We start from the raw sequence: 17,367 nt of genomic DNA, 5'->3' as shown, positions 1-17,367 counted from the left end.
CTTAGTACTGATTTGTGTGTTTTTCTCTAGAAGGTCAGGGTCGTAAATTGCAAATTGCGTAATATAGAATGTTATTTAAGATGAATGCATAATACAAAATGTTGTTTAAAGTTTCTAGATCACAAAGGCAATCATTAATTTGCATGGTAAATTAATGACAAAACAACATGTTTACTGTTATGTAAAAACCCTGAAATATATAATGGATAGCTAAGCTGACATAAGTAGAATTAACTATTTACAAACCAAAATAGGAGATATTTTTGACTCGTATTACCAAATATAATCTAACAATAAAACAAAGGAACTGTAAATATCTTCGGACAGATGAAACAAAGGAACTGTAAATATCTTCGGACAGATGAAACAAAGGAACTGTAAATATCTTCGGACAGATGAATAAACATAGATATTCTTTAAAAAGCAGTTTAAAGGATGAATTTAGGATTGAACAATCCTTCTATTCGGAGTTAAGTAAAGATTAAATTCACTATATACCATGACAGTGAAAACCCTCAGGTAATTCCTTTTCATAGGGTTCTATGTATTAAATGAACATAGGTAAATCCAGTAAATTGCTAGAAATGAAATGGACGGAGCCTCTTATCCGAATATATACACACTATACTGTATGCATACGATTAAGATCACATAAACTGAATTCTGTAGTATTAAGACAAAAAAAATGAACATATCATATTAACAATTGTATCAACAGCAAGTCTGCATAACGCAACGATTCTGAGCATGTAAAGAACAACATCAAATACTATCCGAGCTACCACTGTCGGCCCTTAAGTACGTTAAAAGAAGGAATACAACCATTCTCTTTAAACCAAACTCAAATCTCAGAACCCGTCACAAAAGAAATGCATTTAAAATTTATAGCGAAGACAAAGATTCGACAACCAGAGCTTGTCGATGAAGTAAACTTAAATCAAAAGGAGTATTATGCGTGTTTCTCTTGATCTAGCTCCTAAATAGAAAAACCCTCCGCGAAACCCGGAAATGACAGGTCAGAACAGTCTACCAAAGTCTCAGCACCAACCTGTAAAACGATGGAAGGTTGTAAGCCTTAAGAATCTATTGACCACAGACCCAAACTCCAGGTTCCCGTAAGATTCTTACCTGTCATCAAAACACCTTGAATTAGTAAAAGTAATACCGAGGCTTACCCTTCTGGTATATTATTAATTTGTTATGAAGGATAGGGTTGTATATCTGATGCCTATGCCCCCTGCTTCTTCTCCCTAAGCCAATTCACAAGGAGTCCAACTTGCAAGTTCCAAACAAGCGAAGATAATTCGATAAATGGGAGCTTGGGAAGTAAAGAACTTCACCAACTTCACCAACCCACTTAACGGATAGCGCATGGCATATCCTGAAGTTTATTTTTTCGTCGTCCTACAGAAATTCATCGTAACGTGGAACCACAAGAAATAGTGTTTTGCGTGATAAAGAAAAGAGAACCATAACAGTAGTATGAACAAAATTCGTCGTTCAAACCATTTAATTTTTCGTCGTAATGTGGAACCACAAGAAATAATGTATTGCGTGATAAAGAAAAGAGAACCATAACAGTATTATGAACAAAATTCGTTGTTCAAACCATTTAATTTGTGTTCATATTATTAGACGTGACGTGGAGCGGCTATGGGCATTGGAGAATCGAGATTCTGACACTGAAGCCATATATATATATATATATATATATATATATATATATATATATATATATATAACTTTTCAATTTTTTATATGCCGGTCAATATGACTTTTCTTAAAATTATTTGCAAGTCAAGGATAACGTGTATATTTTAAAATAAATCGTATTTGACATCTCAAAAACCTGAAAACATGCTTACAGTTTTAAAGCATGCTACAACTTTTACTATATTTTCATTGTTTTCCTTATATTTTTCTACCTTGTCAATGTTTTCTTCATATATGGTTGTTACCTTGTCACTTTTCCTCTCCCTCTTCCAGTCTTGTCACTATTTTCCTCATATTTGTTGTTATCTTGTCACTGTGCCCTCTCTCTTGTCAATATTTTCCTCATATTTTTCTATTACCTCGTCATTGTTTTCCTCACTCGTCATTATTTAATGTAAGATGAAGCCATGTTCAATATACTTACTAATTTACTACCTTGTCCCTATTTCCCTGCTACTTCATTGTTAATTCATGTTAATGCAAGATGTAATGTTGTTCAATCCTTCTCAGTTTTATCTCTTCATTGTTAATGTAAGATGGAGCCCTGTTAAATCCCGATCAATTTTATTTCTGATGTATCACACTCAGTTTTAGATTTTTGTGATCCATCTAAAGAACTATGCAAACAAAATTTCCCCATGTTTTGCTACTAGTGAAAACCTTCTCCCTATTTTTTTGTTGCTTCATTATTAATGCAACATGGAACCATGTTCAATCTTGGTCAGTTTTATATCTGAAATATCACGTTCAGATTTATCTTTTGTGATTTGGCCTTAATACAACGATATGGAACCATGTTCAACTGTGATCGATTTTATCTCTGAGGTGTCACACTCAATTTTAGCTTTTATGATTTGGACATGAGAGGACTATGCACACCAAATTTCCATGACGCGAAAATGCCAATATCATGCCCCAAGAAGAAGATACTTCCTTTGCAGGTTTGATATGGTGCATGTTTTGCTGCAACTGACTCTGGTTTTTTCATGATTATAAATGCAAGATGGATTATGGATGTCCAATCCTAATAAGAAAGGGTTCCAATTGTAAATGTGGATTGATACAATAAAGTGCAACAATTTTACGAGTTATCACACTCAACGTTAACTCTTCATTATTATTGATGCAAGATGGAACCATGTCTAATCCTAATAAGAATGTATTAAGTGACAAATGGACCGTGGATTGAGATAGTGAAATAAGTAGTTTTATCCATGAAGTATCACAATCAATTTTAGCTTTTGTGATCTGGCATTGAAAGAACTATTCAAACCAAATTTCTCTGATGAGAAGATGCTAATACCCTGCCCAAGAAGAAGATAGTTCCTTTGCAGTTTTGATATGGTCCATGTTTTGCTGCAACTTACTTTGGCCTCTTCATCTTTAATAATGCGAGATGGGACCATGTTCAATCCTAATCATAATGTATTGAGTCCCAATCATCTTGTGGATTGAGACAGTGAAATGAAAGAGTTTTATCTCTAAGGTTTTTGCACATATGATATGGTTTTTAGAAGTATTCCATTTAAGTTGTCATGGATTTCATGAGAAATGTGAGGATATTTTCGAAACCTAAATAAAACCTTTCAATTGTAGGAAGAAATCATCGCACTATGTTTGATTACAAAAGGAGTTTGAAATTATGAACATATGTTCATTGGTGAATTAAAACGAAAGTTATTACCATACCATTAAACACATGGGAATCTAATGACATTTGGTATGGGAATACTACTGATAATAGGATTTTTTTTGTCCTAAGAAGGATACTCTGTCATGAATATTTTGATGAGCAATTTTAAACAAATTTTATACTTTGTATGCAGGTGTACTTAATTGAGACCTTTCAAAAGTTTTCTCATGCCCGTTAAATGTTTGGAATATTTTGAAACTTGCAATCCATATAAGCATGGTAGTTTTTGTATTTAATTAATATTTTTGAAACAGTTCACTTTGTCCATGTCCATCAGATTTCAAGAATATTTTTGAATCTGCAATCAACATAAAGATGGTCATTTAGAACTAAAGCAGCAAAAATGCATTTAAGTCATTTAGAACTAGAACTAGAGAAACATGAACACATCTATAAAAAAAAACTCTGAATATATCCATTGGAGAGAGAAACTTCTTATTTATAGATGTTCTTATTACATTTCGAATCATTCGCAATGGGAATATGATATTCTAAAGTATAATTCTAATTGAAATCAACGTTCAACTTGTACGCCAGCTTAGAGATCAATCACCACGAAGTACATTGCCTCACAACATGCAGTTTCCTACAGTAACAATAGTTATAACAAAAGAAGATAGATTTTTATATGCTAAGTAATTTTATTGGCGTTTGGCATGTAACATCGATTCATGTAAATTGTGAATCGTGAAATGTTCATTTCCAAGGCTGGAGTTTAGCCTGAAGGAGTTATAACTTTAAACCAAAGAACCAAAAGCATTTGTTTATTGTCTCTTCAGACATAAACTCTGCTTATGATCGTTTGCAATGGTCTTTTCATAATAGTTTTTTAGTAACCATCTTCAGTTATGCCTACAGTATATAGTAAATTACTATTTAGGTAGAGAAGTCTAGAGGGTTTCCCTGTTTATGATGAATTAGGTCTGCATAATGACTTTATCAAATTGATTTCACTGTGGGTAAATCTTCTTTTCTTTTCTTCTGGTTCACATTTCCTGAGTATGAGTCTTTTAGACATCTGTTTCAATAATTGATATGAGGAAGATTAAATATTATGTTCGAAGTACATTAAAGTTTCTTTTGTTTCTCTTCATTTAGGAAACATATTCTTGCTTTTAGAGGATTATACATAAACTTCAAGGTCTTCATTTTCAGAATAATTCTACTGACCAATTTAGCAGTGAAACACCACTTTGATCATCGTGTAAGTGTCTTCATAGTGAAACAACACTTGTAGGCGGTGCTGATCGAGGAGGAGGCAAGGGAGACTGTTATTACACAAGATCCTTAATAAGAGCTAGGAAGTGAAAGTGCGCAGGGAACATGAAAGAACTATATAGCAATGGAATTCTAGGGCTAACAACATTAGAGAGGAAGAGAGAATACTAAAGGATTTCTTGATGTCAAGGGTGGAGGAAAATAAACCTATCACGAGGGCACAATCTATCTATAGTGGTTCGAGGATAATCCTATCACAAAGGCACAATCATCATTGGGAGGCATCAAGTCCAAGGGGATTTTCAAATCCACAATTTTAAAACTATTTGGTTCGACCAGTCTTGAACACAAAAGAAAGTTGGGAATTTTATTTACACAAATCCTAAAGTACATATTTGGTTGGAAGAGGGATTTTTTTATCTGGGATGATTGTAGCATGGAAGCCTTTGATTTTGTAAGTGAAATATATGGATTCAAAGAAAAATTCAAATCAATAATGGAAATTTTAGTTGCTTTTCACATGTAATAGGTGTTTTGTAGGGAAGGAATTTCAAAATGAAATTGTCTATCAATTTTGACAATTTTCACAACTTTATTGATTATTCAAGCAATCTTGACGAACGATGTTGATCGGGTTTGAAATTTTTTTACTCGTATTTGATAGACAAATTGTCCTATAATTCCATTCCCTGGTGTTGTGATAATAACATTAGAAAAGATTCCATAGTACAACTTTGATAATTGACTTTTGTGTGGGCACACAAGAATTGGTTTGAAAATTTTGTAGTAGTATTTGATAGACAAATTGGTCTATAACTCCATTCCCTAGTGTTGTGATTATAACATCGGAAAAGAGTCCATAGTACATTTTGATAATTGACTTTTGTGTGGGAACCAAGGACAAAACATGGAGCTTCTCCATTAGTGTTTACAAAATGTACATTGTAAAAAGCTACATTTAAAAAAAAATTGTATTTGGTTCAAGAAAAGCTTAAAAGTAATTCCACAATCATTCAAAATTCCTAAGAAATCCCATTTCTTATCCTTTTGTATGCATAAATTTTTTAAGATAGACCTCATAGGGGGAAATGAGGAGGATGCATATTATTTAAACATGGAATAATTTTCAAGGTCAATGGTTGTTGTGCATTAGTGACCAAACTCCAAACTTGGATGAAGGAAAATTAGGATATTTCCTACATATTATTGTGGTTATCCATCCATTACAAAATGTTTCCTCATCACGGAGTTCATCATTTATATAAATATGGCAATGAGGAGAGGGTTGTGGTTCATAGAGGATGGGGGACACTCTATGAATCCATGACACCTTAGTTGAAACCCATATGTAGAATCTTTATAGAAGGTGTCAATATGGGCTATATTACTTAGTCTCATTTTTTAATATTGCGGTTCCAAGAGTCTACAAACCATTTCCATTGGGTAAATTTACTTTTGACTCCATAATATAGTACTAAAGTTTACAATATCTAAGCCCTGATCTTTATACCTAACTTTAACAAATGCAAATGTTCCATCTTTGTAGGGGTGCAACAAGAACAGTATCACAATTGTGACATTAGTGGCAACTCTCCTTCCATTGGTTTCACTACAAGAAGACTATTTTTGAAAGGGTAAGTTGGGGTATCAATTGGATTCCTCAAACTAGGAAGGGAAACCAATTCCCATGGTTCAATTGAATGTGAGAAAGCAACCAATACTAGAAACTCAAAGAATTCCCAATCATGCAGTCGGTTGAACTAAAATTGGGAGAAAACGAGCAAAAATTTGCACAAATTGGGAAAGATGATATTCATTGAGCAACATTTTGAATCAAGCAACCTTTTTATCCAGGTTTATAAACTTGTACAAGTTGTGATGTGGCCTTTGTCAAAGAATTAATAGTGAAAAATTTAGATAGGTGCAGATTTGTAAAGACTTTAAATCACTAATATGAATTGCCACTATGATCCTTGTACTAAACATGTGAACTTGCATTATCTGTATTAATCTAAAAATAGTGTGTATGATCAGTTTTATACAAAACACAACATTTTGATGTGTTTCTCACTTAGTTTTGTCTACTAATCAAAATTATGCTTCAAAAATGTTATCTATTCATAGTTCTTGACTTCCATGTAGGTTTTCCGCAATAATGAATTGATTTGGGACATAAAAAGGTGTGTTTAATACTAGTTTGATTAAAATAATGCTGGATTTATTTTTCCCAACTATAGCGAAAATGGAAGAAAAGGCACACTTTGAATAACACATGGAATACCAAAAAACAATGTTGAGTTGTATACCATTTTTCCATTCGAAAACTTTAAGTGTGATAGTGTCCAAGGACAATCAATCATTTTCCTTGTTATATAATCATTGAGAAGAAAGTGAATAAACAACTATTAAGGAGGAAAAGAAGGTCATTTCCCCAACTTGGGCATTTCCTTTGCTAGAATAGTCTGTTTCATGAGACTAAAGATTTTTCTCTATAGGTAGTTTGATCTTTGGCCTTTTAAACAATGACACTAAGAAAACAATGAAATTAATTGCTTTTGTGAATTAGGATTTCGTAGTGCAACAATGTCCTCTTTCTTTACAACATTTCATGTATCAAGTGATTTTTTCTGATTTGATTTAGAAAGTATTGGTCATGGATTTCAAGTGACTAAGATATTTTATTTTGAAATTGTGTCACTTTTATTTTGTTAGTGATTATATAGTGTGTGGTTGATGGCTGTAATGCTCCCTCCCATCCCCTTAGAGTTATCCCAGCTAAATGGGAGGTGCTACTTTAGTTCTAACCTAACCTTCATAATGTCACCATGGAAATAGGTTACAAAAATTTCCTTCCTCCCCTAAGCAGGGAAAATTTTAAGAACCCCCCTAAATTTATAAATATAATAAATGGGCAAATCTCCATGGTATATAGGAAAAATGGAAGGCGATTTTATCAATAATATAATATGTATATATAATTTTTTGGAGAATCTCTCACCAGGCATGGCGAATATTTTACTCAATTATAAAATCTTGTAAGATCTTGGCGAGTCTTTCACTAAATAATAAAACTTTGTAAAGTCCTAGTGAATCTTAGCATAGGCTACATGTTGGTTTAATTCCCCCATTTAAATAGGCTACATTCCAGGTGAATACCATGGGTCAATACCATGTGCCATTTTGGTGAATACCATGGGTCAATACCATGTGCCATTTTTATTTTTATTAATTCTAATATTAGGGTTAATAATGGTTTTTTGCATGGTATTAATAACTATCTAGTCCATGGTATTTGTTCCATAGCATTTTGGCCATAGGTTTCACCTAAATAGAACCCATTTTTTGAGTGTTCGTAAATATAAGGTGACTTATAGAGTAAATATAAAAAAAAATGTTTTATTTGTTTACCATACCTCTCGTTTATTTATATTTTTATTAATTTACCATACCTCTTTTACAAATATGGTATTTGGCCCATAGGATTCACTTAAATAAAACCTCATTCTTGAGCCTTCATAAATAGAACGAGGGTTATGGACTAAATATAAAAAGAGGTGACTAAATATAAAAAGAGGTTTTATTTATCTACGATACATCTAGTTTATTTATTTACCATACCTTTTGAGTAAGTATAAAAAGACGTTTTATTTATTTACCATACCTTCAATTTACTTATATTTTTATTTGTTTACACCCTTACATGTATATAAGGTGACTTATGGAGTAAATATAAAAAATGTTTTATTTATTTACCATACCTCTCATTTATTTATATTTTTATTAATTTACCATACCTCTTTTATAAATATGGTATTTGGCCCATAGGATTCACTTAAATAAAACTTATTCTTGAAAATGGGCGTATGGATTCACTTAAATAAAACATATTCTTGAAAATGGGTGAATGGAAGGTTGTGAGTCCTAATTTCAAGGGCTAAATTTACCTTTTTTACCCTCTCCCTTAAAATAAGGTGGGCTATTTGAGGTGATTTGTAAAAATGTACTATGATACAAAATATTCGCCCACTAAAAATTTAAAACCCCTTAATTTCGCCAAAGGGCGAACATTCGCCCCTAAAATTATCCTTGCCCCTAAGTTGGTAGAATAAACTTTGGACTACATCCTCACATCCAGCTCATCAAGATCTTTCTAGTGATATAAATTTTATCCTGATTTGATTCCTCGATCAAAAGTTATAGTTGTTTGAAGTTGATCCTCTTAAACCCCTTGCCACATTAACAAGTCATCTACAATGTGGTACCCACGTGGCACTACCACTCTTCACAAGGTCTTATGTGGTGCCAGCCACATCATAGTGCCACCATGCCATTATGCCACACACAACTGCTAAGAGTGTTCTACTCCTAAACTTCCACAGTGCAACAGACATCCTTACATCAAATGACGAAGATGATTCTCTATCCTACGATGCAACAACCATCCTTAAGTCAAATGATGGGTAGGATTCTCTATCCTGCGATGCAACAACCATCCTTAAGTCAAATGATGGGTAGGATTCATCTACAATGCGGTACCCACATGGCACTACCACTCTTCATAAGGTCTTATGTGGTGCCAGCCACATTAGTGCCACCACGCCATTATGCCACACACAACTGCTAAGAGTGTTCTACTCCTAAACTTCCACAGTGCAATAGACATCCTTACATCAAATGACGAGGATGATTCTCTATCCTACGATGCAACAACCATCCATGACATCTATCAATTCTGCCATGCCTACGAAGGGCATTGATAAACCTCTTTGGGACCCGCACTACCCGATGATGTGGCTTCAAGCCATGTCAACGTCCCTATCAACACCATGTAGCACCCCTTCACCAGGTGACACCACAAACCACCTATGTGTGTCACCTAGGTTGCATGTTAGCATAGGATTCCATGGCATCCACTTCTGCGGATTTGATGATGTCAGGGTGATGTCATCCTACCAAGTGTCACACTATTAGCATGTTACATCAAAAACTATACCATGACACATGTCCACACCATTTAGAATCCTATGTGGAATCCACATGGTCTCACCTTCCTATGTGGCATCCTACCACCTCTGCCCAATTGAGCGTCCCATAGGGCCCTAACCCATCATGTAAATTGATGGATTCACATTATATGATTTTACGGTTGACTAGAGACCTTCCACATTAATTAACACATCCCAATCTGTTCCCCAAAACATAATTTTCCTTTTTCCTCAAGACATACTTTTTCCTATTCCGTGGGACATACTTTTTCTCGTTCCTCAAGACATGCTTTTTCCTATTCTTTGGGACATACTCATGACCATTTCCTTGGATTCATATATTCTCGTTTACAGACGATAATATTTCTTGGCATGCCATGCACCTCTTGTCAATAGTACCATCCTCTTGGTAAAAAACATGAGGATCTTAGAGAAATGCAATGGGAATAATCCACGACAGGTAATGTGGATTTTCCTATCCCGCACTCTCATTAACTCTCCACCCCTCGCAATTTCTCAATTTTCCTCGGTAATTTTATCAATCTCATATATTTAAAATGTAATCCTTTCACCCTTTGACATATGGCTTAGTAACTTGAGGATTCCAAGGACTTGCCCAAGCTTTGCCCAGTATCGGTGAAAACACTGCTCCTTCAGTAAATGAGTCCCACATTTCCATACCAACACCCAAACATCACCATGGACATAATATCGTCCAATGAAGCTTATAAACATGCCCTTTACTAGGAACTATACAAACCAAACAATGGATAACACTATTATGCATATTAAGCACAATAACAACATACCACACTGATGATAAAACATGCAATGCAACATAAAATAGACAATGATCTTAAGCAATACATAACCTTTTCCATGCCCACAATGAAATCCACACATTGTAACTTAGCTATGTAACCAAAATAGTATCAACAACCAGTGGTGTCGGAGCCCCTCAAGTCATGAGAACAGTCACATATACATTTCATTAAAGACAAATAGGAATAACAACATTCTGTTGACGGTGCTGGACCTACCAACATGTCAGGGAATCTCCCTGGTAAGAAGTCCCAATTAGACCTCAGAACGTTTAGTGTAGGAGTCCCAGTAGTGGGTCATACAGTAGTGCCTTGACCGCGATTTCGCATATATGCAAGTAAGATAACTCTGTTGGTAGCAAGGGTGTGACAGTTGCAGTGAGTCAAGGAAGGTGCATGATAGGTTCTAACACATGTGGGTTGAGATGAGTGCCCCACTTGGAAACTTGTAATAGTCTTCGGCTTGGAAGGGAACACATGAGTGAATATGCATCACAAGCTGGAGAGAAAGTTAGCAAGCAATCCAAAGTGATGGTTAAACCAACAACACATTTCAAAAAGATACATACATACTTATACAGAATAGTCTATACATGCATGCTTAAGCAAACCAATACATATATCATTTAGAGTAAACCAGATAGCATAAAATACAATACAACATAGCATGAAACGTATTGGCTCTTATTATGTAAAGAAGTGTAAGTTCCAGTCATATAATACATCCATGTCCAACCACTAGTCCCAATAGTGGAACGTTACAGCCACATCTACCTGCTCCTCCAAAGAGATGTACTAGCTCTGTGCAGTGGGGAAGCCAAGGCGCATTACAATACTATCCAATCTCTCTACAAGATAGTCTTATCAGAAGCGTGGCTGACCAAAAGCCTTTACAATGAGTTATGATGGAATATTTATAGCAAAGGGTGGGGTAGCCCTTGACATTCCCCTTTGTGACAGTTCAACTACCCTCATGACTCTTCACCTACTATATGACTGTTACATCCAACTATCATAACTTGACTTACACTTGACATGACTTTACATTTCAATGCACATGTACCCATGTGAAACAAAATGGCTTGAGCAAGCCAAGCTAGACATCACTTTGACTTAGACAACCATGGAAGTCCAACTCCTCAACATCCTCATGCTGATCGACAATAACATATTGATGCCAATATCGATAGTCCTTGATGGTGTTTGTGTGTTCCACAGTGATATCTATCTGAAACCTGACTCTTGCCTCCATAGCATCCGGGTACACTGCTCGGGATTCTCTATCCAACTCATCTGAAAGCATGCACACCATTGTCTTCAATGCAGCCGAACCAGCGACATACTTGTGCATGATGTCTACAATGATGGGCAAGTTTGGGCTAGTGGAAATGTGTGTCCACTTGTCGAAGTATGAGTCAAGATATATTCAGACATATTTCTTTGTCTTCACTTGGGTGAGAGTCCCAATAGTTGGGATCGCATGTGTGCATGCCACAACATCCATACTATTGAATACTCGTGCATGGGAAGCCTGTATGCTGGTGATGAGCTACGGGAGCTCTTCATAGTTCCGAGTCTGACTCTAGATATGTGCTTTCAGCTCAACTGCATTGGCCCTCAACATCTTAGGCAAGTGAAGTGGGTCTCCATTGTATTTCATCGTCCATGTTTGCATGTCATCAACAGAAGCATGCAAGTTCATCAAGATATGTGCTCTTGTAGCACATTGCTACTGTCATCCGTTGAGATGGACGAATCCCTTATGCACCGTACCAAACTTGGAGTACAACGCTTGCATAACTATGTCAAGGGACAATAATTCATCTAGTATTGCCTTCTTCAGTTCAGCTCAGGCAGACATTATCACCAAGTCTCCTCCTTGCTTGGTCGTCTATAGTTTTGTTGTGGTAAAAACACAACCCCCCATTATTGATGTGTTCACTTCAAATAATGGGGACCCTTTCTATAAAAATTTGGCTAAATACCTTTTTGGATTTTTATTTTAGTTGATTGCCCTACGCTTTTGTTAATTTTTAGTTTTCTTTGGATTCTTGTTTTGATTGCTTTGCTAGAATCGATTTTTTATAAGCTTCACATTGACGCTTGTTTCGCCTCATTTGGTCAACTGGTTTGAAAATGGCACTCCTTTGAAGTCTCATCATTTATCTAGCCTGGGTTAAAAATGTATAAAATGTACAATATTGCATTTTGTAAATAAATTAGTTCAATAAGGCATTCATTTTAAATATTAACCCGTAGCAAGTTTTTACTAACATTTTTCATTTTTAGTTATGCAGCTAAATTATTAATTATCGGGGTTTTAAGAAATTCACTCTAATTTCTAAATCAAATCCTAAACTTAAAAAACCCAAACATTCAAGTGGTTGTAGTTTATTTTTATTTTTAATTATTTTTCAAGTAGCTGTAGTTTAGATAATTTCACAACTTAATTAAAATTCATTAAAATAAAATCAAAACCAAAATAAAAAATAATATTAAATATTAATTTAATTAAATTTAATTAATATAATTAATTTAATTAAATTAAAATTTAATATAAAAAATAAATAAATAAATAATATATATCGCATCGAGAGTTTATGCGATATCGGGTCGCAAGTTTGGATTCGCCACATATTTCAAAACCCCATAAACCATGCCCCTGATGCCCCGATGCGATATCGCATCGGGGACTTTAACATTGTAACATATTTGAGATACCCAATACCTCACTTCTCCCGATCGGCGATAAAACATCAAACCATGTGCATTAAACAAAGGGGCATTAAAGCATGACTAGTATAACACTTGCGTTGGTTTGAATTTCGAAATTCACTAACATTGGTTTGATTGGGTTTGATTCAATTGCCAGAAATGATATTTTGATTGCATTTTAATTTATTTTGATTTCTTTTGCAGGAAAACAGTGGAAAAGATATGGAGAAAAGGATTTCAAGCAATGAGAATGCTCCAGCAATTGAAGATCAGAATTAGGAGCAAGTAAAATTATATTTGGCAGATTTCTCTTCAACAAACTCTCCTCTCCAAAATTCCTTCACAAATATTATAAATAACAGATTGCAGAATGTAAAAGGGGCTGCTCTCCTCTGCAATGCTAGACTTCTAAAAGCACTACTGTAATAGGAATTTAGAGTTGTAGGAGAGAGGAGAGAAAATCTCAGATCTGGGGATTATTGAGGATTTTCCCTTTGTATATTGAATTATGCATGAAGAACAAAGCTTGCACTATTGTGGCTCTAGTTTTGAAAGCAGAAGTTCAAGCAATGTAAAGGGCTGTTGGAGACCAAGGACAGAGAAATGGATGCAATAAATTGGTATTTCTAATACTACTGTTTCAAATATCAGTTTTAATTTTAAGGTGACAGGAATGTGTCATTTTATTCATGTTTGTGCACTATTGTCAATATGGGTAATTTGTCTCAATCTTGTTATTATGTATCTCTGTTTTTATGGATTAATTTCTCATTTTTGAGTAACTATTTACTCTGAAATCTGTCTTATGAAACTGATTTATTGAATGATAATGTGTTGTGAACTATTTCCACATATCATTATTCAATTATTGGATTTATTGATTTGATAATCAATATCATTTTGTGAACTACTTCCTGAGTGTTGTTGGTTTATTATTTCAGTTAAAAGGTCTCAATAGGATGTGTTTTGATATCTATAATATCAGTTAATTGAACTACTTCATTAACTTGGTATTCATTATAAACAAGACATATCTAAATCCCAATATTTTGATTATCTTGCTCTTAGTTGGGTTAGATCTATATCTACCTAATTAAGATAGGATTTAGATTAGTTTCTTTTGCTTGCATCATAGAATAAGCTTGCATTTAGAGTAAATTCTACATTCTTTTAAGTCCTCTCCTCAAAGAGGCAAAACTTTAGTTGTGGCTTGGCTGAACCCAAATCAGCTTAAGGGTCATTCTCTTGCCTGATCAGCAAGAAGAAGTGATCTGATGTCCCTGTCTATTGGTAGTTAAAGGTACATTATAAACCAATAGCAATAGGGAGAAGGTAACTAGACCTAGTTGAACAGTCGGAGCCACCACACCAAACGGAAAAGGAGCTTCTTTTAAGGTCCGGACCGGGTGGTTATCCCCCAATGTTGTTGCAGCGATTTTCGAGGCATCAACAAGTTCCTTTGTTATTCACTCATTCTCAGCTATTAGAAAGCAAACACTTGAGCTAGTGGCTTAGGAATACACTCTAGTTGCATCAGCCAAGGCTGTTGGATGTTTGTGCACATCAGTCACGATCACTCGTTCCTCAACTTGCACAGGAGATGTATGATCCTCCAGAGTTGACACTCGACGAGACTACACAACTCTATGTTGAGATTCATCGAATGAGATGTTGTGCATCTCTCCTTCAGGTTGATCACCAAGGATCCCAGTGCCTCCTTGTTCACTGGACACTTGCTCATCATCTGGATGTGGTGAAGTGAGTAAGTCAACCTCTTGGTGATGAGGCATGAGGTCGGTGTCCTATTCCAACTCTTGTTGCTCCATGTATGCATCCAACTGTTGACGTGCTTGCTCTATCTCATGAGCGAAGTCTTGCTCCTATGATGGTTCACCCTGTTTTCCTAATGCCAACTATTCTGATGAATCAAATATTTGTACGGGTGTTGCTTCGTCTTTTTGCACATGTTGTGCCCCATGCTATACCTGTTGCTATTGCGCTTCCCTCTCCTTTTTGTGCAGCTCTTGTTCCTTTCGGAGTTTCTCCCTCAGCTCATGCAACTCCTTCTCTGCTTCCTCAATTCTTCTCTTATCTCTTTGCCTCTATGTGATTTTCATGTCGCGCTAATGCCTCTTTGCCTCTATAGCCATACCTTCTTTCTCTACTAATGGATCTACTCGAAACTTGCAGCTTTTCTCTTCCTCCATACGATCAACAATTTTCTTCTTACCTTTGTCGTGCACTCGTATGCTTGCCTCTGTTGCTACTACTGTTGCTGGTGTTGGTGCTCTCTGTGATGTTGCTTCATGTTTCTTTGCTAACCACTCCACAATGAAGTCGAACTGTTCACTGGGTCTGGAGAAACTATAGCAATATATCCATGGGTCCTCCTCGGCCCAATGACATGCCCCGTGGATCTAGTTGAACTAAACTCTCATGCAGTGATATTTCACAATGCAATGTGTGTCATATAGATTGTAGCTTTGGAGGTCGAATGGGTACTTCTTCATCAGTTATTCTTTGACATCCACTTTCTTGATACTCTAAATCTCATATAACCCAATCTGCAATGAAAGAGCGAGCCAAGGTGCCTTTTTCTTCCAGTGCAGTCTAGCTGTCAATCTTGCTGAGATGTGATATGCTACTTCCTGCATGACAAGTACGTCCAAGGTAAACTTCGGTAGAACATGCAGAGGATTCTCTGCGCTGAACATTTAGAGGAAGGTGCCGAACGGTGAGGCATACCAATCAAAAATGTCTATCAGTGCCTCCATTGCTTCCCTCGACATGCAAGGTGGATCTTGTTCGAATATCATCTTATACACTGTGGTGAAAAAATGATCGGACAACCGTGTGATTACTCCTTTGAAGCTTCATTCGGACAATAACTTGAAATATGTGTTCACAGTAGTCTCTGTCGGTGACCATGCCCATTTCAAGCTCGGGAACTTCTGTCGGGCACAAACTACATCTAAGATATAGGTGGACATGCAAATCTCTGCATGCATACCTCCGGGTGACTGTCGAACCTTTGTTACTTGTTCCTTCAACTGATGAGCCAACATGTTGGACCAGTCACATGGTTTTCCTTCTCTAGCCAGCTGGTCCAGTGTTATCACCCAACTCCATGGGAAGGTTTCCATGCTTTCTTTGCCATACATTCGACATGCAAATATGACCAAGTATTGATACGCCTTCCGCAGTATCTTCGTCTTGTATATCTGGTTGGGTGTCAACCTGAATCGAGCAAGCTCCTTTACCCAGTTCTTCGGAATGTCTCTAGAGTTAGCACTGTTGTTCGGTAAGCTGAAGGGAGTCTTCATGATAGTCATGGGCTTTGATATCTGATACATCTCATCATAGTCTCGTGCCCAGAAGGTTGCAAGATTCATCCCATTGACACTGCTCAAAATAGGTTTTAACCTCGTACAGAAATTACCTCCATACGAATTCTAAAACACAGAAAATAAACAATGTGAGAGCATAACACATAAAACACATATACACAGAGATTTTCCCCTGGATCCCAAAACCAAGACTACTAGATTGATTTTTCATTATGTTCCTTTCAATGTTATAATACATATTTATACATGCTGGAGCATCCAATACCATGGACCGAAAACCATCGCGTCCAATACCATGGATCGAAAACCATTGCGTCCAAAAACATGTGCGAAAATCATGCACAAAATGATAGGTGGGTCCGCCCATCCTAACATAGGGTCCAAAACCAAAATTTTCTGGGGCGCTACCCTAGACCCCATAAAGTGAGGTTACAGATATGCCTCAGACCCACTGTGACCCCCTGCTACACAATCGGCGCAACGAAGGGGGGCTCCACCCCCCCTCTAACCATCCAGTTAACTACGTGGGCTAGTCGTGGAAAGAATATGACACAACCCAACATTCTCCCACTTGTTGTTTTCTTTCCACATGGGGCCACAAGAGAGCTTAGTCATTTTTCCAGCCCTAAAATGCCCATTGTCTCTCTACACCAAGAGAAATTCTCAAAGCTCATAGATTTTGTTAATGCATCTGCAGTATTCTTCAAAGTGTCCACCTTTACCAGCAACACCTTTTTGTCTTCTATCATATCCCTCACAAAGTGATATTGAACATCAATGTGCTTTGTCTTTGAATGATATGCAGGGTTCTTTGCCAAAAAATTTGCACTTTGGCTGTCACAGTCTATCCTTATAGCTACCTGTACTAACCCCAT

The sequence above is a fragment of the Pinus tabuliformis genome, chromosome 4_2 (genome assembly GCF_031772625.1).
Source record: "Pinus tabuliformis cultivar Carrire ecotype Pingquan chromosome 4_2, CPIR1, whole genome shotgun sequence".
Lineage (NCBI taxonomy): Eukaryota > Viridiplantae > Streptophyta > Pinopsida > Pinales > Pinaceae > Pinus > Pinus tabuliformis.
The sequence above is the reverse complement of the archived record's forward strand: the minus strand, read 5'-3'. Positions refer to the sequence as shown.